Source organism: Bombina bombina, chromosome 3 (genome assembly GCF_027579735.1).
Source record: "Bombina bombina isolate aBomBom1 chromosome 3, aBomBom1.pri, whole genome shotgun sequence".
In the NCBI taxonomy this organism is placed as follows: domain Eukaryota; kingdom Metazoa; phylum Chordata; class Amphibia; order Anura; family Bombinatoridae; genus Bombina; species Bombina bombina.
In genome coordinates this window covers 651355839-651383012 of record NC_069501.1, presented here as the reverse complement: position 1 = coordinate 651383012, position 27174 = coordinate 651355839, and positions in this window count along the sequence as shown.

Below are 27174 nucleotides of genomic sequence, written 5' to 3'. Positions count from 1 at the left end.
CCATTTTATAAACAATACAAGTTTTGAAATACAAAACGTTTAAAAAAAATTATATATATTCTGTATATATTTTTAACAAACTTCCAATTTGCTTTTTAATCTAGCTGTGTGCTTGCAAGAGAGTGACAGACTTTCTATGTGTTGTGTTAATATTTTTGTTTTGTAATTTTCCCTACAGGCTTTGCACCCAGGCTTGTCTGGGGTTAACTGCCTGAGTCACAGAAAGCTGCGCAGCTGCCTGTGAGTGTTGGTGAACACCCAGGGCTGGTTTTGTAGGGTCATGGGACGTGTACCCCATTTGCGGGTGTACTTTTTGTTGTCATCTTCTGAAATGGTGATAGATTTTGAGGAAAACAGTGTAAAAAAATCTCTAGTTTGCCTATTAATGGAATGTGGTGTTTGTGGAATGCTCAGCATTATAATTTGATTAGGGTGCATAGAACAAGCAAGTCCAGGAAGAAAGTGAAATTAAATCACACAGGGAGCTCAGTGGAGAACTGCAACAAAAAAGTTCCATGAAAGGGACAGTGTAGTATAAATTAAACTTTCATTATTCAGACAGGACTTTTAATTTTAATCAACTTTCCCATTTACTTTTATCATCAAATTTGCTTTTTTCTCTTGGTATTCTTAGTTTAAACTAAACATAGGTAGTCTCATATGCTAATTTCTAAGCCTTTGAGGGCTGCCTCTTATCACATGCTTTTTAAATCTCTTTTCAACACAGAGAGGCAGAAAGTACACGTGGGCCATATAGATAACACTGTGTTCAGGCACAGAAAGTTATTTAAGATTTAGCACAAAACACTGCTAACTGCAAGACAATAGATAATGAACAGTCACAGTCATGTGATCAGGGGGCTGGAAGAAGGTTCCTAGATACAAAGTAATCACAGAGGTAAAAAGTATATTAATATAACTGTGTTGGTTATGCAAAACTGGGGAATGGCTAATAAAGGGATTATCTATCTTTTAAAACAATAAAAATTGTCCCTTTAAAAAAATAAAATACCTGAATAATAAAATAATGGGATAATCTAATCTAATTGTAATCCATATTTTGATATGAAAACGTAACAAAATAATTTTGAAATAATTTGCTGTTCCTGGGTCTAAATAAGTATTTTCTGGGACTTCCATTTGATTCATATTTTGTGTGCAGGGAGAAAATGCATTGAAATATGTATGTTGAATAAAAATGACTTTCTAATGCATATCAGCATAAAATAAATAATGTTTGTGAGGGGACATTAATGTAAAATGATTGCAAGATCATCATTCTCCGCTTGATAAATGAAGATTCTAGTCGGTATATATGAACCCATGAGGATTGTTAAAGGGACATGAAACCCCACATTTTTCTTTCATTATTTAGGTAGAACATCCAATTTTATACAGTTTACTTCTATTATCAAATTTGGTTAATTCTCTTGGTATCATTTGTTGAAGGAGCAGCAATGCACTTCTGGTTTCTAACTGAACACACAGGTGAGCCAATGACAAATACAATCAGTGTATAGATAAACCTTTCAGCAAAGGATAACAAGAGAAGGAAGCTAATTAAATATTTGAAGTAAATTGTAAAGTTGTTTAAAATCACATGCTCTTTCTGAACCATGAAAGAAAAAAAATTGGGTTTTATGTCCCTTTAAATAAATAAATAAATAAATAAATAAGTAAAGAGAGAGGGGATAAGAAAATATCAATAGGAAAGAGGAAAAACATGCTTTAGGACAGATACTACAATCATCACAATCTGTTTCTTAGAGTCAAGTTAGATAATGTTATGACATTTTCATCATATTGAATATACCCGTATTGTTCTGAGTATAAGCCGCTCCTGAATATAAGCCGCATCCTTAGTTTGGTGCCATTTTTAAGAATTAACCCTCACAGACTGCCTCCTCTTAACCCACTCCTTCTCTCAAGCAGTGCCCACTACTAACACTATTACCACTACCCCTACCTTGTATAAGCCTCTTCTCAGCCCTTCTCACCAATCATAGCCCCCTTTTTCTTCACACAACCCCCTCTTCATCAATTCTGACTCTCCCTGCTTTAACAGCAGCTCCCACTCTCATCTTAAGCCCCTCTCACTCCCATCCTGAGCACATTGATGTGCCATGTTGTTGCTAGGGGATATACCGGTACAAGTTTAAGAATTTTCACACAAAAGTACAGTAGTAAAATGAGTGACTCACCCCGGTCCTCAGGGTTATCAGTCAAGTCCCCTCCTCGTATCACACTTCTCTTACCAGTACGGTCCTCCCTGTGTCTGAACAAGGCAAGTCTGGTTCCGGGATCACGTGATCAGCTACGGTGTCTGGTGGCATATTAGGAAATACCAGTATTATAGAGGCAAAAGTCTAAAAACTCTGTGCTCACACAAAATGTCCGGGAAGCCCAGGGTGTGCCCGGACCCCTCCCTGCAACATCAGAGCTTCAGCCCACCCCCACCCGGACCTTTCACTATAAGATACTGAGTATAGGCCGCACCCCTGATTTAGAGACTTACATCAGGGGAAAAAAAGTGCGGCCTATACTCAGAACAATACGGTATTTCACTTTATTTTATTTCCAGTTCATTGTCTTCATTAAAGAGACATGAAACCCAAATTTTTTCTTTCATGATTAAGATAGAGCATGCAAATTTAAACAACTTTCTAATTTACTTCTATTATCTAATGTGCTTCATTCTCTTGATATCCCTTGCTGAATATCATATCTAGATAGGCTCAGTAACTGCTGATTGGTGGTTGCACATAGATGCCTTGTGTGATTTGCTCACCCATGTGCATTGCTATTTTTTCAACACAGGATATCCAAAGAATGATGCAAATTAGATAATAGAAGTAAAATTGTTGTTGTTTAAAATTGTATTCTCTACCAGATTCATGAAAGAAAAATGTTGGGTTTAATGTCCCTTTAAGTATTACAATTTGACACAGGCATTGTTGAAGCAATCTTACACAGCAATATATTAAAAGTTATAAACAGAGATGTAGCATGTTTTATTAAGGATCATTATACTAATACAGCTAACAAAACAATACTGCAGTGACTAAATTAGCCATTTGCCTCCATTGTGAGCTAAAACCTTCCTACACCTCAATTAATTGCTTCCCATCAAAACATTCAGTTGCAAGCAACCCAAAGAATTGTTAAAGGGACACTGAACCCAAATTTTTTCTTTCATGATTCAGATAGAGCATGCAATTTTTATCAACTTTCTAATTTACTCCTATTATCAAATTTTCTTCATTCTCTTTGTATCTTTATTTAATTATTTTTTATAAAAAAAAATTTATTGAGGTTTTGCATAGTTATAAACAAACATAAATAAGTAAAACTTTTCACATAGAACCTAATGCAATAGCGAGAACATGACAAAACAAGTAAGATTACAAGTAAATAGTACAATGTGGGCCTCTGAAACCTCAATTTTATGTTTTTAACAGCTTTCATAGATGACTAATTATCCAGCCTATTGTGGGCTAATTGATATAGGACAAACTAATAAATTATGATAGTCGTATCAAAGGCCCTATAGAGCCCAAAAGCACAAAGGGGGTATAAGTTTAGCAGCGGATAAGCACCGCTTAAACGGCCACTAAACCCAAAATCTTTCTTTCATGATTCAGATAGAACATACAAATTTAAACCACATTACAATTTACTTCTATTATTTATTTTGCTTCATTTTTTAGATATCCTTAGTTGAAGAAAAAGCAATGCACATGGGTGAGCCAATCACATGAGGCTTCTATGTGCAGCAACCAATCAGCAGCTACTGAGCATATCTAGATATGCTTTTCAGCAAAGAATATCAAGAGAATAAAACAAATTAGATAATAGAAGTAAATTAGAAAGATGTTTAAAAATGCATTCTCTTTCTAATTCATGAAAGAAAAAATGTGGGTGTCATGTCCCTTTAAGATGTATACTCTAAGCGCTAAGAATGTTTTATTGAGGTTTTAAAAGAAGATTGCATGTCCAGCATACAAGTATAAGCATTTTTCAGAAGGTACAATGAGATATATGCATAGTTTACATTGTAGAGTAATCTACATTCGAATGTTCTAGTATGATAATATACAATAAAAATCAAAGAGAACATGTCTTTATCAAAAGTATGCCATCATGAATGAAACCTCATTTTCTTTTTAGAGATTATAGAATTCTCCAAAATAGTTAATGGTTCACTCTAGGACTCTAGTACTCATAAAGATAAACTGGAGGAGAGGGAGGGGTGACTGCTAACTCTCGAAGGCCACTCTTGGACCTTAGCGTGCAATACTATTTGTGCAAAACAGTAAACAATATATGATTTCCCAACTTATAACTGATTATTTTTTACATATTACATTAGTAAGCATACATGTTTAAAGTAGGTTATACTCAGGGGCTACCTATAAATTAAGGAAAGGGAAATAGTGTAAGTGCAAGAGGTGTGTAACCAGATAGGGGGTCAGTTTAGGGAGAAATTAAATGCATGGCGACCGTGAGCATTCTCACTACTGCATTGGGGATCTTAATGCCGTTTTTGATAAAGAGCTTATCTTTAATTATGAATATGGACAAGGGTATGGGATATATTTAGAGTGTTTAAGCTGGGGCATTACAGGTTATTTGCTTCTCCAACCTCACATTCTCATATTAGAGGCCATATAGGAAATAGGTACCTAGAGCAGACACAGGGGACCCTGCTATTATCCGGGGTCAATGAAAGTAGACATCATTTCTAGAGATAGAGTATATGCGTTTACTAGTTTAGTTGCAGACAAGTGTATAATTAAGGATGGTCATATTCTAAATCTACTTTGTACTAGTACTTTGCACCCAGTACATCTCGTCCTCATATGAAAATTATAACCTGAAAGCTGAGGCTTCCCCATTGCATCATCCCGGCCGCAGACAATGCAACAAGGCTTATGAGAACATAATATACCCAGACATTCAAATTGGTAATGGAGGAAATAATAACATATGTCAATACAGCTGAATAAAGTATATATTCAAAATTCTCTTAACATGAGCAGGTAGTGTATCTAATCCTGTTATAACTTGCGCTATCACCTTCTGTTTCCCCTGTGAAATAAAGTATTATACATGTTTGGAGAAAGATATCAAAATAATGGTATCCCAGTCTAACATAAAGGCATCTACTTATCAAAGCGTCAACTGAAAATACACCCAAATTCCGCGTCGTACTTGTCGCGAGATTGCATCGCAATAGTTATGAAAGCCTTCAGATCGCAAGAATTCAATTTTTGTGACGTAAGATACGATCCAACGATCTCAATTCGATGCAGATCGATGCGAATAGAAAACCTCTGGAATTCTCGCAGAATTATGTGTATTCGCCATGGTATTCGACACAATTTTAAGCTTTTCAAAAGTTATCAAAAAATTAACACTTACGCTCGCGTCTTATCCGATGCTGCATACCTAGTTTTCAATCCGCCTTAGAGGCCGCGGATGCTATAGTAGTCAATAGGAATCACAAAAATTAAATCTTATGTTCGATGTTGCTATATTGAAGCATATCACCTAATAAAAATCCATGCATAAAACATTAAATATGTATACCCTTTTAAAAAAACCATTCCCTTCTTATAATTCCAAGATTGTACAAAGAAAAGCACATTCACACAAATGATAGCAAGAGAATGAAAACACTGCACAGCAATGAAAAAGATTGTACAAAGAAAAGCAATTCACACAAAGGATAGCAAGAGAATGAAAACACTGCACAGCAATAAAAAAAATTGTACAACGAAAAGCACATTCACACAAAGGATAGCAAAAGAATGAAAACACTGCACAGCAATAAAAAAAGATTGTACAAAGAAAAGCACATTCACACAAAGGATAGCAAGAGAATTAAAACACTGCACAGCAATGAAAAAGATTGTACAAATAAAAGCAATTCACACAAAGGATAGCAAGAGAATGAAAACACTGCACAGCAATAAAACAAGATTGTACAAAGAAAAGCACATTCACACAAAAGATAGCAAGAGAATGAAAACACTGCACAGCAATGAAAAAGATTGTACAAAGAAAAGCACATTAACACAAAGGATAACAAGAGAATGAAAACACTGCACAGCAATGAAAAATATTGTACAAAGAAAAGCACATTCACACAAAGTATAGCAAGAGAATGAAAACACTGCACAGCAATGAAAAAGATTGTACAAAGAACAGCAAATTAACACAAAGGATAGCAAGAGAATGAAAACACTGCACAGCAATAAAAAAGATTGTACAAAGAAAAGCATATTCACACAAAGGATAGCAAGAGAATGAAAACACTGCACAGCAATACAAAAAGATTGTACAAAGAAAAGCACATTCATACAAAGGATAGCAAGAGAATGAAAACACTGCACAGCAATTATGCTATCAATTAATTGTGCACAACTTAAAAGGTCAGTCACTCATATTACTTTTATAATAAACAATGTCACGGTTTTCATTCAGTTGCTATGATCCTTTTTTGGAGCTAAAATGCCCTTTAAAATTTGGCTGTCTCATTGTCACTGTTTAACTTTGCGCTTTCAAAATACATTGAAATGATTTGTAAATGGTATTAGGAATCACATAAAGGATATCAAACAATAATGTTCGACATTGCATTCTTTTTGTTACTTAGGTTTGCAAATGTTAATACACCACTTTTTTTATTTAAAGGGACACTCAGGTTAAATTAAATTTTCATGATTCAGATACAGCATGTAATTTTAAACAACTTTCCAATTTACTTCCATTAAAAAAAATGTGCACAGTCTTTTATATTTAAAATTTTTGAGTCACCAGATCCTACTGATCATGTGCAAGAATTCACAGACTATACGTATATGCATTTGTGATTGGCTGATTGCTATCACATGGTACAAGGGGAGTGGAAATATACATAACTTTAATATTTGTTATAAAATAATCTACTACTCATTTCAAGTTCAGACTAAGTGCTATTACATTGTCTTGTTATCTTGCATTTGTTGATTATGCAAATCTAAAGTGTTGACTGGTCCTTTAATATTTAATCTTAAAAACACAGTAATCACTGACCTTTTTAACCTTCACAATGCTGCTATACAAACACAGAAAATTCAGAAATAAGATTTAAACTAGAGCCAAATACTCATTTGTTTTTCATAATTAATTTAGTTAATTGCACAAACATGCCTGCATTTCTTACAGCTGATAAACACACGTGGATGACTTAATCAGACATTCATTTGGACATCCCATCGTGCTCGTCAAATGACACAAGAAATAACGAAAATAATTTTTTTGGAATAAATTAGTCAATTAATTGCTCGTAAAATGACGTGATAGTAATCAAAATGTGCAAGTTATTTGTTAGGTAATGTTTGGCGCATCAATTATCCAATTACTGAAATCATTCACACCTGTGAAACTAGACGTTATAAAAGGGGCTCTTCAATCACTTTATTTCATTATTATTTTGAGCATTGAGAATGGACATACTTAATGCAGTTTAGTTTTTACTTTTATTAAGGAGACGCAGGGAAAGATGGGTGTTGATGGCTGCAGTGCAACAACAAAGACGCCAGTGAGTGCCAAGGGTTTTCTATCCAAGGATTGGGCTCCATGCCCTCAGTGACCAAGAGATGATCCGTCGATTTCAACTAGATAGGGCCTCTATTGAGAGGCTCTATGTCGAGATTGTGCACTCTCTCGAGCCACTCACTGCAAGAACTAGGGCAATCCCTGGGATGTTGAAATTGCTCTCGGTCCTCTATTTCTTGGCAACTGGGTCATTCCAGGCTGTGACAGCTCTAGGCGTTGGTATGAGCCAGGCAACTTTCTCACATCATTTGAAGGTTGTCCTGAATGCTTTGCACCAACGCCTAGTCCATCATGTCCACTTCCCAAATACACCGGAGGAGTGGCATGCTGTCAAGCTCCAGTTCTACCTAAGGGCTGGATTGCCAAGGGTATTGGGGGCTATAGACTGCACCCATGTCTTGGTGCAGCCTCCCAGGGATACAGTGGAGCCATACCAGGACAGGAAATTCAACCACTCGCTGAATATCCAGGTAATCTGTGACGCCAGGTTGAGGATAATGAGTGTACGATCTGGACTCCCTGGCTGCAATCATGATTCCTTCATCCTCCAGAATTCGGCCATATACCATCGGTTGGAGGAGGGCCAAATGCCAGAGGGAATCCTGATAGGTAAATATCTCTTAGATACTCTAACATATGTATATGATATATTTTAAGCATTCGGATTGCTAATGTCAATGATCTATTTTGTTTACACAGGTGATTCTGGATATTCGTGTCTTCTGTGGCTGTTCACACCTGTCCAAAACCCCAACGGAGTGGAAGAGGTGCGCTACAACCAGGCACACATTGCCACAAGATCGGTGATTGAGAGCACCTTTGGCGTATTGAAGAAACATTTCCGCTGCTTGGACATCTCTGGTGGTGTTCTTCAGTACGCCCCCTCCAAAGTCTCCATAATTTTTATGATTTGCTGTATGTTGCATAATATTGCCCTAAAAATCCCGGATATAGATCTGGAGAGCTTGGATAACCAGGAGTATGGAGAATACATTGATCCATTCCTGGAGCATGATGCTCTTGGAGTCCAAGCTCAAGCAGACTATATACAGGCGGTTTTTGGGCAATAATGTTGATTGTGCAACATACAGTTTTTAATTTTGTTTTTATTTACTTTACATTATTATTTCTAATCCAAAAAATGATATATTATGGATACATTTTTAGCAAATATTGTCATTTCAAGGAATGATATTGTATATCATTGTAAAGCCATTGATTGAAAGTGGTTAATTTTGGCAAATGTTGCAATTGTTCAATGTAAAGTTGATGAAACACATTTTTAATAAAATCTCATTAAATAAAAAAATTGAGATGTACACTTGACTCTATTGTTATTTGTAAGGCTATAACAAGAAATATTTTTTAATATGTGTTTAGCTTCTATCTTTCCTTTTTAAAAATGACCACTTATTTCATTTCTTTAGGCATACTTGCATTTTAGACAATCACTGTTATCTTTGGGATAACTTAAAGGGACACTGAACCCAAATATTTTCTTTTGTGAGTCAGTTAGAGCATGCAATTTTAAGCTTGTTTTTTGGTTCAGTACTCCGGAGAGCACTTTTTTTTTATTGGTGGATGAATTTATACACCAATCAGCAAGAACAACCCAGGTTGATCACCAAAAATGGGCCGGAATCTAAACTTACATTCTTGCATTTCAAATAAAGATACCAAGATAATGAAGAACATTTGAGAATAGGAGTAAATTAGAAAGTTGCTTAAAATTTCATGCTCTATCTGAATCACAAAAGAAACAATTTGGGTTCAGTGTCCCTTTAACGTGCATGAGCTCAATGTTATCTATATGAAGTTTAAAAAATTAATTAAAGATATTAATTTTTTTATTTCACTGTCACATTAAACTAATATAAAAGTGAAAATAAAAAATATTGGTATAATTTCTGGAAGTAGCAGCAATGCACTACAGGTTTATAAATTTATACATGTGTTTCTCGCACTCTCTGTCTGTCTCTCTCTATATCACAGTCTCTCTCTCTCTCACAATCTCTCTCTTTCACTCTCTTTTATATTAAATATTGAGAAATATAAGGTTTATTTACATGTGCACCCTTAATTTCTTCACATATTTGTTGGATTTATAGCTTACATTGTCTGTCAGTTTTAGGGGGACACTGTTTTTTTTAAAGAACATTGCCAAGGTACCTGTGCTTGTACCATTTGTCTAAATGGGTTAACTAACACTTTGATCATTTCTTTCATCTTTGCTGTGCAATTATGAGTTAGTTATGTATTTTTAATGTTTATTTATTTCAAATTTTAGCGAGGATTCTTTAATATGTTCTTGAGTAGAGGCCTGTCCATGCTTAAAGTGACTTTAAACATCATATATTTTTTTTAAAAAAAGGTGTTTAATTGTTTGGTTTATACACATTCCCCTTTTTACCATTAACAACAATGTTAGATTTATATAGTTTTTACCTCTATGAATAGCTTTTCTATAAGCATATTCTGACAGGCCACTGATACAATTTCATTTTATTAGTAAACTATTCATTTACATTTTTGAAAACCACAATAATTTTTAAAATATTTATTAATATATATATATATATATATATATATATATATATATATATATATATATATTAAGATATTTATTTTAATGTTAGAAATAATAAAGAGACACTGAACCTAACAAATGTTTTTTCGTTATTCAGATAGAGCATTACATTTTAAAGGGACACTGAACCAAAATATTTTCTTTTGAGATTCAGATAGAGCATGCAATTTTAAGCAACTTTCTAATTTACTCCTATTAGCAAAAGTTATTCATTCTCTTGGTATCTTTATTTGAAAATAAATTATGTAACTTTAGATGCCGGCCCATTTTGTTGAACTACCTGGGTTGTTCTTGCTGATTGGTGTATACATTCATCCACCAATAAATAAGTGCTGTCCAAGGTTATGGACTTTCTTTTTCAAATAAAGATAGCAAAAGAAAACGAAAAATTGATAATATGAGTAAATTAGAAAGTTGCTTAAAATTGAATGCTCAATTTGGTTGTTTTTGTTCACTTTCCTTTTTTTTTTTTTTTTTTACTTTTGAAAATGATTAAATTTACACAATTTAAGAAAAGATACATATAAATGAATATCACATGTTAATTATGAATAGTTACATTATAATTATTAATTCATGTAACCTTTATTCTAATTGAGTTGTTTATCCAAAAGGTCAATATTATATATTAATTTCAAAATTCAATATAAATATGTTGATTAAATGTAACCTTTAATAATAAGACTAGATAATATCTGACACCTGCATTGAATTTGAACATCAGTCATTTGTAACGTGTGAATCAAGTAATAACAAACACATTTATTCATAATTAAAAAATATTTTATTCATATTTTTTAATAAAAAAAAATAAAAACATAAATACATAAGGAGAGACAGAATAAAACAAATACAAAATACAAATTGCAAATAAAAATAAGGACAGACATAATAAAACTAATATTAAAAATAATGTGCAGATTAAAAACCCTAATAAAATGAGCAAATTAAAACACCCTAATCTTTTTTTTTTGGGGTGATTGAGAGAGGGGGGGTGATCTCTCCCTTGTTCCCCTTCTCCCAAAAGTTAAAAACAATTGACGATTAAAAATCCTGTTGCCCTCTCCCAACACTGGCGTTCTACCTGCTCTTCAGCTGCCCTGGCCCTATCTAATGCTAATCTTTCCCTATCAAATTTCAGTCTATCACTATCCCTCTGCCTTTCATAAAAAATCTATCCCTCTCTAATTCTAATCTGGCACTATCCCTCACACGTTCATATTCAAATCTTTCCCTCTCTAAATCTATTCTAGCTGATTCTATCCTCAACCGTTCCCTCTCTATATCTAATTTTTCCCTATCTACTCTAATGCCCCTCTCTAATATCTGCCCCTGTTGCTCAACAGATGATCTTAATGCCCCATTGTCACGAATATCTCAGGATTCAGCTGCTAAGGAGTTAATTCTGTTAGTTTGTGAACTAAAAACAGTTATTTGTTTTTCAAGAAGAACTGGTGTCCTGGGTTTGTGTTTCTTTGAAGTGCCAGGAGCATCATAAATGCTTGGCAGTATAAACAGGATAGAGTTTTATGGCTTAGACTGTCAGTAGTACATGATAGAAAACAGGGCCTCAGTCACATATCCTGAGGAGGTCAATAAAAGGACATTGGCATAATGTATATCTGTGTTTAAAACTGTTATGACATTAAATGAAGGGAAGTATGACAACTATGTCATATTTGATATCCAGCTGTTTCTCACAATGTAAGGAAGAGATTCCTGGTATGTATATAGGGAAATAGATTTACCTAGCAGAAATTATAGTGGGTTCTATAATTTCAGGCAAAAACTTAGTTTATTGAAGGTCATAAAGGACAGGGGGGTTTCTTAGCCCGCCCATGAGGGTGTGGTCAGGCAACCTGATCTATGGAAAATAGGTATAAGAATGTTATTTTTTAACTATAAGATTGTCATTCTTACAAGGGAGGCTGTGACAACACAGAGTAAGGACCCAAGTTCTTCATGCCATATCTCTGGTAATAGATTCCAAAGACTAGTACAGTGTAAGATTTCTATTTTTCTTCTTTTTATTTTGAAAAACTGTTTGCTAATGTGTAATTTTATTTGTAACAACTTTTTATTAATAATGTATTGTGCATACTATTTTTGGCATAATAAATAATTCCTTTATTAAGTTTGGCCTTTGTCTAATAATTGAACCACGTTACTGAAAGAGACTGAAATATTAGAACTGTATAATTTAGGTTATTTTCTGCTAAATTCTACTCAGAGAGTTAATGTGTAAGACTGGGTTTTTCCTTAGGATTTTCCCTTTAATACATTTTAAGTGGGGCAGCTGAGATATTGTAGTTCGTTTAGTGTGGGTGGCATTAAAGCGGAGTTTTGGGGCATTTCTTTTTCATCTAGTATAGACTGGAGAGTGTTGTTAACCCTTGCACCCACTGAACTAAATCCCAAGCTGGTCTGGTGTGGCTAGATTGTGACATATTAGTGAGAGTAGAAGGGGTCTGATAACCCTTTCTATGCCAAATAAGTGACTGGCGCAGGGTTGGATAACCTTGGTTCGTCACACCCATGCAACTCATGGTGATCATCCTGGTACTGCCTGGCTAGATGTAACATTTCCCTAACTGCCTCCTCATCATTGATGGGAGGCAGTTCGTGGCCAGGATCAGCACGGCCATGAGCTGATGGAGCATGAGTAACAGGTGCAGGAGGGGTACCAGGGTCCAGAGCAGCTGGGTCTTCTGTGTCAGGAGGGGCAGCACAGATGAGAGATTCAAAATCTGATGTCCCCTGGGAGATTCCCTGTTCCTGGGATTCTGGATATTGGGTCTCTTCCAGGGTCGACTCCTCCGTCACATCTCTCATCTGTCGAAGACAATGGTCGATCTCCTCCGAAACATTAAGTCCATGTTCCATATCTAAAGAAATGAGAAATTAAATATATTTTGTTATCTACCCTTATGTAAATTGAAAGATTAAATGCCTATGATATGAAACATATATCTTCCATGATTCCTATCAAGATCGAAAATGGAAGATTTGTATAGTTCATGTTATCTTAAATGGATAAAATAAATACAAATGTTGATATATATTTTTAATTTAAAAAGGGCTTATTCGAAAAAATATATCATATTCAACATTGTATTAAAGTATTCACCGTGCGACAGCATTTTCAACACATCACTTTTCTTATTTGAACATTTTCTAAATCTGTTTAGACTGTTTCTTAAAGGGACACTGAACCCAAATTTTTTGTTTTGTGATTCAGATAGTGCATGTAATTTTAAGCAAGTTTCTAATTTACTGCTATTATCAATTTTTCTTTGTTCTCTTGCTATCCTTATTTGCAAACAAAGGCATCTATGCTTTTTTATTAGTTCTGAACTCTGGACAGCACTTTTCTATTGGTGGATGAATTTATCCACCAATCAGCAAGAACAACCCAGGTTGTTCACCAAAAATGGGCCGGCATCTAAACTTACATTCTTGCATTTCAAATAAAGATGCCAAGAGAATGAAGAAAATTTGATTATAGGAGTACATTAGAAAGTTGCTTAAAATTTCATGCTCTATCTGAATCACGAAAGAAAAAATTTGGGTTCAGTGTCCCTTTAATCACTGACATGATTACAAGCACCACTAATGCTGTGAGAAGCTTGAGTAGTGACAATGGTGTTGCGCTGAGAATATCTTAGAAGCCTATTTATCTTAGGTCTGTTGGACATGATCCGACAGTGCGGATCATGTCCGCCATACCTCACTGAATGCGGAGAATGCCCCCTTCAGAGTCGCGAACAATGGCCCGTCAGCAGAGGGGGGTCAATAAACAAGATCATACTCGATTGGGGTGAATAGCGGCAAGGGTATGGAGCAGTGTTCTTTATACGGCTGCTTATAACTGCAGTTTCTTGAAAGCCTGCAGGCTCGCAAGAAACTGGTTATCTCCATCTCCATTAGTAGATTAATACATGAGAGAGAGGCCCATTTATCAAGCTCCGTATGAAGGGCCGTGTTTCTGGCGAGTCTTCAGACTCTCCAGAAACACCAGTTATGAAGCAGCGGGCTAAAGACCGCTGCTCCATAACCCTGTCCACCTGCTCTGAGCAGGCGGACAGTAATCGCCGCAATTCAACCCGATCGAATACGAGTCTGCACGGGGGCGACGTTGCACCAGCAGGTCTTGTGAGCTGCTGGTGCAATGCTGAATACGGAGAACATATTGCTCTCCGCATTCAGCTATGTCTGTCAGACCTGATCCGCACTGTTGGATCAGGTCCGACAGACATTTGTTAAATAGGCCTCAAAGAATCGTCATGGAATACACAGGTGATTATACAAACCTTTGATTTATTTGAAGTTGAAAAGGACTGTCAATTCAAATATGTTCTTTCATCATAAAAGGGATAGTTTACTAAGAAAAAAACTTTCATGATTCAGATAGATCATGACATTTTAAGCAACATTATTAGTTAATCCTATTATCAATTCTTATTAGTTCTCTTGTTATCTTTCTTTTAAAATAGAAAGTAATATTAAAAGCAGGCACATTTTTGTTTCAGCAAATGTATACCGTTTTTTGATTGGATGTTTACATTTAGACACCAATCAACAAGCGCTAACCAGGTTCTGAACCAAAAATGGGCTGTCTTTTAAGCTTACATTCCTGGTTTGCAAAAAAGATAACAAGATAATAAATAAAAATTGATGAGAGTAAATTTAAAGCTTTATTTAAATTGTATGCTCTATCTGAACCATTACATTTTAATGTTAACTATACTATCCCTTTAAGCTATAGAATACAAAATTAAATTTCAAATTTAATATAGTTCTATTTATTTGTATTTATTTACTCTGTATCTTTGTTTGAAGGAGTAACAATGCACTACTGTTTGCTCACTGAACACATTGGTGAGCCAATCACAATCAGTATATAAGTATATCTATCTATCTATCTATCTATCTATCTATACATGTATGCATGTACCAATCATCATCTATAAGCTTGGTTCTTTGATACTACTGAGCTTTCAAAATTAACCTTTTCATCAAAAGTATAACAATTGAATGATGCAAATGAATTAATATACTTACATTTTTAATATGATTAATCTAGGATTCTCTATCCTAATCCTAAGGGTTTGTGTTTCATGTCCCTCTAAATTTATGGCTAACTAAAGATAATAAAAATATTTAAATTTAACAATAGTTAAATTTCCGTATGTGTATCTAAAATAAATGTTCTATGTAAATGAGAACTAACATCATTTGACTGTACTATTCTTTTAAATACTATGAAATGAGAGATTATATAAACAATCTATGTTATTTCACATTAATGTTTATGAAAGTGATATTCTTCATTAATACAAATTTAACTTTCACATTGAGCTATTGACAATCCTGATAATCTGAGCACACATAACATTCATGTTTGATCTTGTTTTTGTTACCTGAGGAGGAGATCGTAGATCTTGGAGGGGGTCCCAAAGCCCTTCGGACCTCAGCTGTATAATAAAATTAGAATATACATAGTTAGAAATGTGAAAAATCATACAAGTAAGAACAATTCAATTAAAAGCAAAGTAATAATAAAAAACATACCTGTAGAACGGCCAATGCTTGCTCCATCAGGGGTGCTGCACATAATGTCCAGGTGTGTGGCGGCCGAGGAGAAGCTGTGGCTGGATTCAGTGTGGATACTGACGGGCAATAGGAGGGTCTCATCTCCATCTGTGGCAGCATCATCAGCTGTAACTGGAGCAGCTGCAGCACTGGTAGATGCTTAAACAAAATACATGAAATAAAAGATTATTATCAATATTATTGCACATCATAATCTTAGTAAATGTAAAAATTTTAAACCCCCCCAAAAAAGTGTGCGACATCAAAAACGCATGTAATAGAATGTTACCTGCCAACTCGTCAGTATCATGCCCCACCAAATCCAGTCCGAGCGTCAGGTTTGCTTACAGCTTCTCCCTCAGCTGAATCTCCTACTTTGAGAGTTCAGCCGTATATGGCGCGCCACCACCGGTACAACGTGCAGCTTGCTTCTCCCTGGCCAGCTTGGCCTTTAAGATTCTCTTGATGTCTGAGAATCTTTTCTTACAGTGCATCACCGTTTTGGAATGAGTCCCTTCGGCGGATACACTGCCAGCTATTGCTCTCCAGATCTCTTCTTTTCTGGAGAGCGAGGTCTTTTGTGCTTTGAAACCATAAATAAAATCATAATTCTATAAAACAAGGGTAACTAAAACTTTATTTTGCTCAAAATTAAACTGGATATTTCGTCCAGACTTTGTCTTCCCAGACATAACAAAACCAAATAATATAGCACACAAATGTCGCCAGAATAAATATAATGAAAAGAAAGACCTAGAGCTCTTGTAAAAGCTTAGGACAATATACTCCATTTTAAATTCCCTTTTATAGATAGGTAATACGTAGACAAACAGCTGTTAGCAAATATACAATCATCAGCAACTTTTACAGTATTAATACATCTTTTTTATAATTCCGTCATTGATGACGCCTGTTTAATATAATCCTCGAACAATAACGATATATAATTGTGATCTTGATGTCGCAGTAAAACAATATTAACAAATTTATTTAAATTTATTTATGGCACAATATAAATTAGTTAGTGACAGTGAATTGGTCATCCTTGTCTCCAGGGTGTCATCCTTGTCTACAGGGTGTACCATTTCACACGTATTATGTGAGAGAGGGCTATTGTCCGACAGGAGAGGGATCACATCTTTAAATATTTGATAATACTCTGAAGACGCATGAATCCAGACAATCCTATTATCAAATTTGTTTTTATTTGTTTTTGGATAAACAGTAAATTTCATTTGGTTGACGGTGAGTCATTAGTGACGCATATATTATTATTTTGTGAAAATGTTTGTATTACATAGTAATCGTCATGAACACGTGAAACATCTAATCCGCCAACCAAATATTAATATTTGTATTTACACTTGCAAGAACCAATCAAATTGGTCTATTATTGGTATATTTGTGTCGCACTAAAAAATTATTTTAGATAATTTTTTTGGAGTTAAAGATGGTGCGACAACCCATATTCACAGAGGGAGAATTGCTAATTTTGGTTTATGGGATGGATCGATATTTCCCGAGGCGCATAGGAGGTGTCAGAGGGATCCAGCACGAGGATAGGGACCGCATCATCTACGAGATGATGCGGAGAATGAGACGGGTGTCTGGGGTCCGCTGGTCTAGGCGCAGTTGCCTACGGGGGTTTTTCAGACCTCCGAAGATGCTAGTCGGAGCGATATCGCGTTTTGCGCTGGCTCATTCGAGCATGTAAGTATATTGTGTATTGTGTGGGTGGCATTAAAGCGGAGTTTTGGGGCATTTCTTTTTCATCTAGTATAGACTGGAGAGTGTTGTTAACCCTTGCACCCACTGAACTAAATCCCAAGCTGGTCTGGTGTGGCTAGATTGTGACATATTAGTGAGAGTAGAAGGGGTCTGATAACCCTTTCTATGCCAAATAAGTGACTGGCGCAGGGTTGGATAACCTTGGTTCGTCACACCCATGCAACTCATGGTGATCATCCTGGTACTGCCTGGCTAGATGTAACATTTCCCTAACTGCCTCCTCATCATTGATGGGAGGCAGTTCGTGGCCAGGATCAGCACGGCCATGAGCTGATGGAGCATGAGCAACAGGTGCAGGAGGGGTACCAGGGTCCAGAGCAGCTGGGTCTTCTGTGTCAGGAGGGGCAGCACAGATGAGAGATTCAAAATCTGATGTCCCCTGGGAGATTCCCTGTTCCTGGGATTCTGGATATTGGGTCTCTTCCAGGGACGACTCCTCCGTCACATCTCTCATCTGTCGAAGACAATGGTCGATCTCCTCCGAAACATTAAGTCCATGTTCCATATCTAAAGAAATGAGAAATTAAATATATTTTGTTATCTACCCTTATGTAAATTGAAAGATTAAATGCCTATGATATGAAACATATATCTTCCATGATTCCTATCAAGATCGAAAATGAAAGATTTGTATAGTTCATGTTATCTTAAATGGATAAAATAAATACAAATGTTGATATATATTTTTAATTTAAAAAGGGCTTATTCGAAAAAATATATCATATTCAACATTGTATTAAAGTATTCACCGTGCGACAGCATTTTCAACACATCACTTTTCTTATTTGAACATTTTCTAAATCTGTTTAGACTGTTTCTTAAAGGGACACTGAACCCAAATTTTTTCTTTTGTGATTCAGATAGTGCATGTAATTTTAAGCAAGTTTCTAATTTACTGCTATTATCAATTTTTCTTTGTTCTCTTGCTATCCTTATTTGCAAACAAAGGCATCTAAGCTTTTTTATTAGTTCTGAACTCTGGACAGCACTTTTCTATTGGTGGATGAATTTATCCACCAATCAGCAAGAACAACCCAGGTTGTTCACCAAAAATGGGCGGCATCTAAACTTACATTCTTGCATTTCAAATAAAGATGCCAAGACAATGAAGAAAATTTGTTTATAGGAGTACATTAGAAAGTTGCTTAAAATTTCAAGCTCTATCTGAATCACGAAAGAAAAAATTTGGGTTCAGTGTCCCTTTAATCACTGACATGATTACAAGCACCACTAATGCTGTGAGAAGCTTAAGTAGTGACAATGGTGTTGCGCTGAGAATATCTTAGAAGCCTATTTATCTTAGGTCTGTTGGAGATGATCCGACAGTGCGGATCATGTCCGCCATACCTCACTGAATGCGGAGAATGCCCCCTTCAGAGTCGCGGACAATGGTCCGTCAGCAGAGGGGGGTCAATAAACAAGATCATACTCGATTGGGGTGAATAGCGGCAAGGGTATGGAGCAGTGTTCTTTATACGGCTGCTTATAACTGCAGTTTCTTGAAAGCCTGCAGGCTCGCAAGAAACTGGTTATCTCCATCTCCATTAGTAGATTAATACATGAGAGAGAGGCCCATTTATCAAGCTCCGTATGAAGGGCCGTGTTTCTGGCGAGTCTTCAGACTCTCCAGAAACACCAGTTATGAAGCAGCGGGCTAAAGACCGCTGCTCCATAACCCTGTCCACCTGCTCTGAGCAGGCGGACAGTAATCGCCGCAATTCAACCCGATCGAATACGAGTCTGCACGGGGGCGACGTTGCACCAGCAGGTCTTGTGAGCTGCTGGTGCAATGCTGAATACGGAGAACGTATTGCTCTCCGCATTCAGCTATGTCTGTCAGACCTGATCCGCACTGTTGGATCAGGTCCGACAGACATTTGTTAAATAGGCCTCAAAGAATCGTCATGGAATACACAGGTGATTATACAAACCTTTGATTTATTTGAAGTTGAAAAGGACTGTCAATTCAAATATGTTCTTTCATCATAAAAGGGATAGTTTACTAAGAAAACAACTTTCATGATTCAGATAGATCATGACATTTTAAGCAACATTATTAGTTAATCCTATTATCAATTCTTATTAGTTCTCTTGTTATCTTTCTTTTAAAATAGAAAGTAATATTAAAAGCAGGCACATTTTTGTTTCAGCAAATGTATACCGTTTTTTGATTGGATGTTTACATTTAGACACCAATCAACAAGCGCTAACCAGGTTCTGAACCAAAAATGGGCTGTCTTTTAAGCTTACATTCCTGGTTTGCAAAAAAGATAACAAGATAATAAATAAAAATTGATGAGAGTAAATTTAAAGCTTTATTTAAATTGTATGCTCTATCTGAACCATTACATTTTAATGTTAACTATACTATCCCTTTGAGCTATAGAATACAAAATTAAATTTCAAATTTAATATAGTTCTATTTATTTGTATTTATTTACTCTGTATCTTTGTTTGAAGGAGTAACAATGCACTACTGTTTGCTCACTGAACACATTGGTGAGCCAATCACAATCAGTATATAAGTATATCTATCTATCTATCTATCTATCTATCTATACATGTATGCATGTACCAATCATCATCTATAAGCTTGGTTCTTTGATACTACTGAGCTTTCAAAATTAACCTTTTCATCAAAAGTATAACAATTGAATGATGCAAATGAATTAATATACTTACATTTTTAATATGATTAATCTAGGATTCTCTATCCTAATCCTAAGGGTTTGTGTTTCATGTCCCTCTAAATTTATGGCTAACTAAAGATAATAAAAATATTTAAATTTAACAATAGTTAAATTTCCGTATGTGTATCTAAAATAAATGTTCTATGTAAATGAGAACTAACATCATTTGACTGTACTATTCTTTTAAATACTATGAAATGAGAGATTATATAAACAATCTATGTTATTTCACATTAATGTTTATGAAAGTGATATTCTTCATTAATACAAATTTAACTTTCACATTGAGCTATTGACAATCCTGATAATCTGAGCACACATAACATTCATGTTTGATCTTGTTTTTGTTACCTGAGGAGGAGATCGTAGATCTTGGAGGGGGTCCCAAAGCCCTTCGGACCTCAGCTGTATAATAAAATTAGAATATACATAGTTAGAAATGTGAAAAATCATACAAGTAAGAACAATTCAATTAAAAGCAAAGTAATAATAAAAAACATACCTGTAGAACGGCCAATGCTTGCTCCATCAGGGGTGCTGCACATAATGTCCAGGTGTGTGGCGGCCGAGGAGAAGCTGTGGCTGGATTCAGTGTGGATACTGACGGGCAATAGGAGGGTCTCATCTCCATCTGTGGCAGCATCATCAGCTGTAACTGGAGCAGCTGCAGCACTGGTAGATGCTTAAACAAAATACATGAAATAAAAGATTATTATCAATATTATTGCACATCATAATCTTAGTAAACGTAAAAATTTTAAACCCCCCCAAAAAAGTGTGCGTCATCAAAAACGCATGTAATAGAATGTTACCTGCCAACTCGTCAGTATCATGCCCCACCAAATCCAGTCCGAGCGTCAGGTTTGCTTACAGCTTCTCCCTCAGCTGAATCTCCTACTCTGAGAGTTCAGCCGTATATGGCGCGCCACCACCGGTACAACGTGCAGCTTGCTTCTCCCTGGCCAGCTTGGCCTTTAAGATTCTCTTGATGTCTGAGAATCTTTTCTTACAGTGCATCACCGTTTTGGAATGAGTCCCTTCGGCGGATACACTGCCAGCTATTGCTCTCCAGATCTCTTCTTTTCTGGAGAGCGAGGTCTTTTGTGCTTTGAAACCATAAATAAAATCATAATTCTATAAAACAAGGGTAACTAAAACTTTATTTTGCTCAAAATTAAACTGGATATTTCGTCCAGACTTTGTCTTCCCAGACATAACAAAACCAAATAATATAGCACACAAATGTCGCCAGAATAAATATAATGAAAAGAAAGACCTAGAGCTCTTGTAAAAGCTTAGGACAATATACTCCATTTTAAATTCCCTTTTATAGATAGGTAATACGTAGACAAACAGCTGTTAGCAAATATACAATCATCAGCAACTTTTACAGTATTAATACATCTTTTTTATAATTCCGTCATTGATGACGCCTGTTTAATATAATCCTCGAACAATAACGATATATAATTGTGATCTTGATGTCGCAGTAAAACAATATTAACAAATTTATTTAAATTTATTTATGGCACAATATAAATTAGTTAGTGACAGTGAATTGGTCATCCTTGTCTCCAGGGTGTCATCCTTGTCTACAGGGTGTACCATTTCACACGTATTATGTGAGAGAGGGCTATTGTCCGACAGGAGAGGGATCACATCTTTAAATATTTGATAATACTCTGAAGACGCATGAATCCAGACAATCCTATTATCAAATTTGTTTTTATTTGTTTTTGGATAAACAGTAAATTTCATTTGGTTGACGGTGAGTCATTAGTGACGCATATATTATTATTTTGTGAAAATGTTTGTATTACATAGTAATCGTCATGAACACGTGAAACATCTAATCCGCCAACCAAATATTAATATTTGTATTTACACTTGCAAGAACCAATCAAATTGGTCTATTATTGGTATATTTGTGTCGCACTAAAAAATTATTTTAGATAATTTTTTTGGAGTTAAAGATGGTGCGACAACCCATATTCACAGAGGGAGAATTGCTAATTTTGGTTTATGGGATGGATCGATATTTCCCAAGGCGCATAGGAGGTGTCAGAGGGATCCAGCACGAGGATAGGGACCGCATCATCTACGAGATGATGCGGAGAATGAGACGGGTGTCTGGGGTCCGCTGGTCTAGGCGCAGTTGCCTACGGGGGGTTTTCAGACCTCCGAAGATGCTAGTCGGAGCGATATCGCGTTTTGCGCTGGCTCATTCGAGCATGTAAGTATATTGTGTATTGTACTTAAAAATTATGTATACTTAAATGACGCATATCTTTAAAAACAAAAAAGGTTGAATTTTATTGTATTCAGTAAATATCTTACATTTATTTGATAATAATTAAAATTTTCTTGAATTAGGCCCATCTTATTTTTATTTTTTATTTTTCTATGTATTTTACTTAATTGCATCCAAACATTTGATGTCATTCACCACCCCATAATTTCTGTAGAGGTTCAATCAAATACAATGTTATTCCTCTTTAAATTATCATCATATTAATTTATTTTATGGAGACATATATAAAAACTAAAAAAGGAGATTTAAAAAAAAAATAAAAAAATAGTTTGAATGAAAATTCATGCTACATCATACTTATTAACAATGCTACAAGAAAGTTTACTCATAGAGATAGATAGTTAAAAATATATTATGCATGTATATATATATATATATATATATATATATATATATATATTTATCTATATTCTTAAGCAAAAAAATATATTTATATATGTATGTATATCTACATATTTAAATAGTCACAGAGAGAGAGAGACAGAGAAATAATATCTATCTATCTATCCAGCATATGCATATATATATATTTATATATATATATATATAAATATACATATATTGTGACAGACCCCTCTGTCAACCTCCCTACAGATTATGGATTTGGGCATTATGTTAAGTCACCCTGTGCCCATTATGGGTACAGGGTACAAATCCAACAGTACTGGTGGGGTTAACTTAAGTTTTGAGTAACTGTATTGTCTAACTGTATTGTCTAACTGTATTGTCTGAGACAGTTGTTGTTAGCAGTTGTAGTTGTTGCACCACTTTTAAGCAGTGGCTAGAAGCAAAATAAATAGCTGATTTAGATTTAAACTTGGACTGAATTATTTAGACAACATTTTTAAGATGAGGATGTTTCTGCCTAACTAAAAGATATTGCGGATCCTACTGCCTCTCCGCTACAATTGGTGGCAAGCGACGGGTTAGTCCTCATAGCCCAGAAGAGCAACTACACATCCGGACCTAATGGGAATACAGTATGAAAGGCTGAAAAGAGCCACTCTTAAAGACCTGCTAGAACAATTGTACAGTGAGTTGTTATACTGTTAAGTCTGGGAAAAGTAAAGTAGAAGGGAATGTGTTGCTTCAAGGAATAATTGTGAGTTACTGCACACACAGCAATAATCAGACTGAGCAGACAGACAGAGGACACAGTTTGCTTGTTACAGGACTTAAAAAAGCGACTTCTTGAAGAGGGAGATTATTACAATACTGACCGAGATGGACGGAGTACCAGGGCCCGAAGGAGCCAATGAGCCCAGCATATCAGACAGAACTCCCGAAGAAGCAAGCTTTGACCGGGCGGTTAAAATAAGACTGGCACATTATGGCCCCAACCGACTGCCGAAATTATCGCCCGGGTCATAGCAGCTGTGGATGCCAACCTACTTCACTAAAGCAGCGCTGCAGCAGCCCAAGTCACAGCAACCCCAGTGGAAAAGAGAAAGGTACATTTTGCAGCTTTTAAAAACTTCATGGAAACAGAAGGAGAGATTGATGGGTACCTTGCAGATTTTGAGAGGCAATGTGCACTACACAAGGTACCCGCAGAGGACTGGGTCACAATATTATCCGGAAAATTATCTGGCCAGGCCAGTGAGGCTTTTCGGGCCATTCCGGATGAGGAAGTCGGGGATTATAATGCTGTAAAAGAGGCGCTGCTCTCCAGGTATGCGATTACACCGGAGGCATACAGGAGGCGGTTCAGAGACACTGTTAAACTAGCTGGAGATTCCTACGTTGAGTGGGCATGTAAGGTGCACCGCACAGCAGCTCACTGGATGGCGGGGTGCCATGCCTTATCCGGGAAAGAGGTGCTGCAGCTATTCCTGTTGGAACATTGCTTTGACAAGTTAGCAGGAGTTAGAGAGTGGGTTCGGGACTGTAAACCCTCCACACTGCATGAAGCCGCTCGCCTGGCAGATGAGTATACGGATGCCTGCAAACTGGACACTGCTACCACTAAGCCTCCTGCCAGAGTGGAGTACAGACCCCCAGTCACCCCAGCAGCTACCAGTTATCAACCCCCGGCGCACCGCTCTACCAAACCGCCTTCAGCCACGAACTATCCTCAGACAGCCCGGTTAAACTCACGAGACTACTCACAACCTATTTGGTGCTTTGGATGTAAGCAAATAGGGCACAAAAGACCAGAGTGTCCCCTAAACACAGCGAACCAAGCACAGTCCTGGAGGAGACCCGCCGGCGGAAACCCACGTAACCCTCAGCCTGCTGCCCACTGCGTAAAGAAGGAAGAATGCTGGGGCATCCTACATGAAGCAGACCCCGTGCAAGCTGCCCACCGGGATTACCGACAACAGCACCGGCAACTGGTTAAAGTGAATGGGAAGGAGGTCAGTGGTCTACGAGATACTGGTGCTACCATGACCTTGCTCCAAAAGAACTTGGTGTCCGAGAACCAGCACACCGGAGACACTGTGGCTGTGAGGGCAGCAGGGGGCGCTGTGTTCCGCCTACCTGTTGCCCGGCTACATTTGGATTGGGGAATCTCTGCTAGACAAGCTGCACCGACAGACCGCAGAAAACACCAGCTTCAGAGTGGAACATGAAACATTAAAGACAAACTTAGCGACACTGGAGGAGAAGCTGATGCTGGCTCATAGTGAGGTGCAGCAACTCAAGGGCACCCTACGTCAGTATGAAGGGCTTGTTGATACCTATAAAGAGCAGGTACAAAAAAACTTGTAAAGAAGCGATGAGATTTGTCTCCAACTGGAAAGAAGCGTCTCTAAAAACAAAAAACTTGAAGGAATGTTTAGCCCTGGTCTGGGCACTGAAGAAGTTGAACCCTTATTTATACGGACAGGAATTCTCTCTCATAACGGGAATGCAGATGGATTGTCCCGGCAAACTGACATTCCTACCACCTCCTAGTCCGGTCATCCCCAAGTTGACCCGCCAAAGGGTCAAGCCGGGTCTGCCGGAGTGTCCCACTAGGAGGGGGCCATGTGACAGACCCCTCTGTCAACCTCCCTACAGATTATGGATTTGGGCATTATGTTAAGTCACCCTGTGCCCATTATGGGTACAGGGTGCAAATCCAACAGTACTGGAGGGGTTAACTTAAGTTTTGAGTAACTGTATTGTCTAACTGTATTGTCTGAGACAGTTGTTGTTGTTGTTAGCAGTTGTAGTTGTTGCACCAGTTTTAAGCAGTGGCTAGAAGCAAAATAAATAGCTGATTTAGACTTAAACTTGGACTGAATTATTTAGACAACATTTTTAAGATGAGGATGTCTCTGCCTAACTAAAAGATATTGTGGATCCTACTGCCTCTCCACTACAATATATATATATATATATATATATATATACATACATACATACATACACATATATATATACATATATATATATATACATACACATATATATATATATCATATATATATATATAAAGCATATATAGATATATCTCAATATTGATCTCTCTCTCTCTCTATATATATATATATATATATATATATATATATATATATATATATATATATATATATATAAATGTATGTATATATTTGGTTTTCAACAGAGACAATAAAGATTACATGCATTGCTGCTGCAGATACATTACTCCCCAAAAATATATATATCCTGTATCTAATGTGGACATACAACTTTATATTTTCACAGATCTCAGGCGTCCCAAGAAAGAATCCCCCGGTACTTAAGGCTGCTTTCAATGGCAACACCGAGGAGCAACCGCTCCTCACCCCCGTTGCCATTGACCCTCCTTGAGGGTCATCAGGAGGATTCAGAGACAGATGTTGAAGTCCCTGATATCCAAGGTAATTTTCAATTCTCATACTATGTTGGCATTATTTAACATTACAATTTGTTTATTTTTCAAAGTTCTTTCAGAGTGCATGTTGAAGGGACACTAAACACAAACATTTTCTTTCATGATTCAGATAGAGATTATAATATTACAAAAGCTTACAATTTAGTTAGAATATTCAATTTACTTCATTCTATATCTATCCTTTGTTGAAGTTATAACAATGTATATGGGTGAGACAATTATACAAGGCATCTATGATCATTAAAAATTCTGCAACTATGGAGAATATCTAGATATGCTTTTCATCAAAGTATAATAGAAGAATGAGGCAAATTATAAAATCCAAAAAATGTATAAAGATTGAAAACATTATAGTCTCTTTATAAAATCTGAAAGAAAAAATGTGGTTTGCGTGTCCATTTAATGTATTTATTTTAAAATATAATTTATAGAGGAATTTTTTCTTAGTTTTTAATTAACTATTTGTTGTATAATATAGGAATTGTCATTGATCATACTAACATTTGTTCATTACTGTGCTTCATCTCTGACAGACGACCAAGTACCGGGGGATGCTTTAGAACCCCCTTTGTCACCTGCGGTAGCTGAAGAGGAGGAGGTGGTGGCTAGAGTGGAATGTAAGTAAAAAGAATATAATGTTTTACAAATTGTATCTTGAATTTATCTAACATATGTTCTGTTGGCCTTTTTCTAGATCAAGATCAGGGCACCCAAACTGGGCCATTCCTTCAGGAGATCTTTCAGGAGCTTGCCCAGGGCCTCAATATTGTTTCCAGGTCTG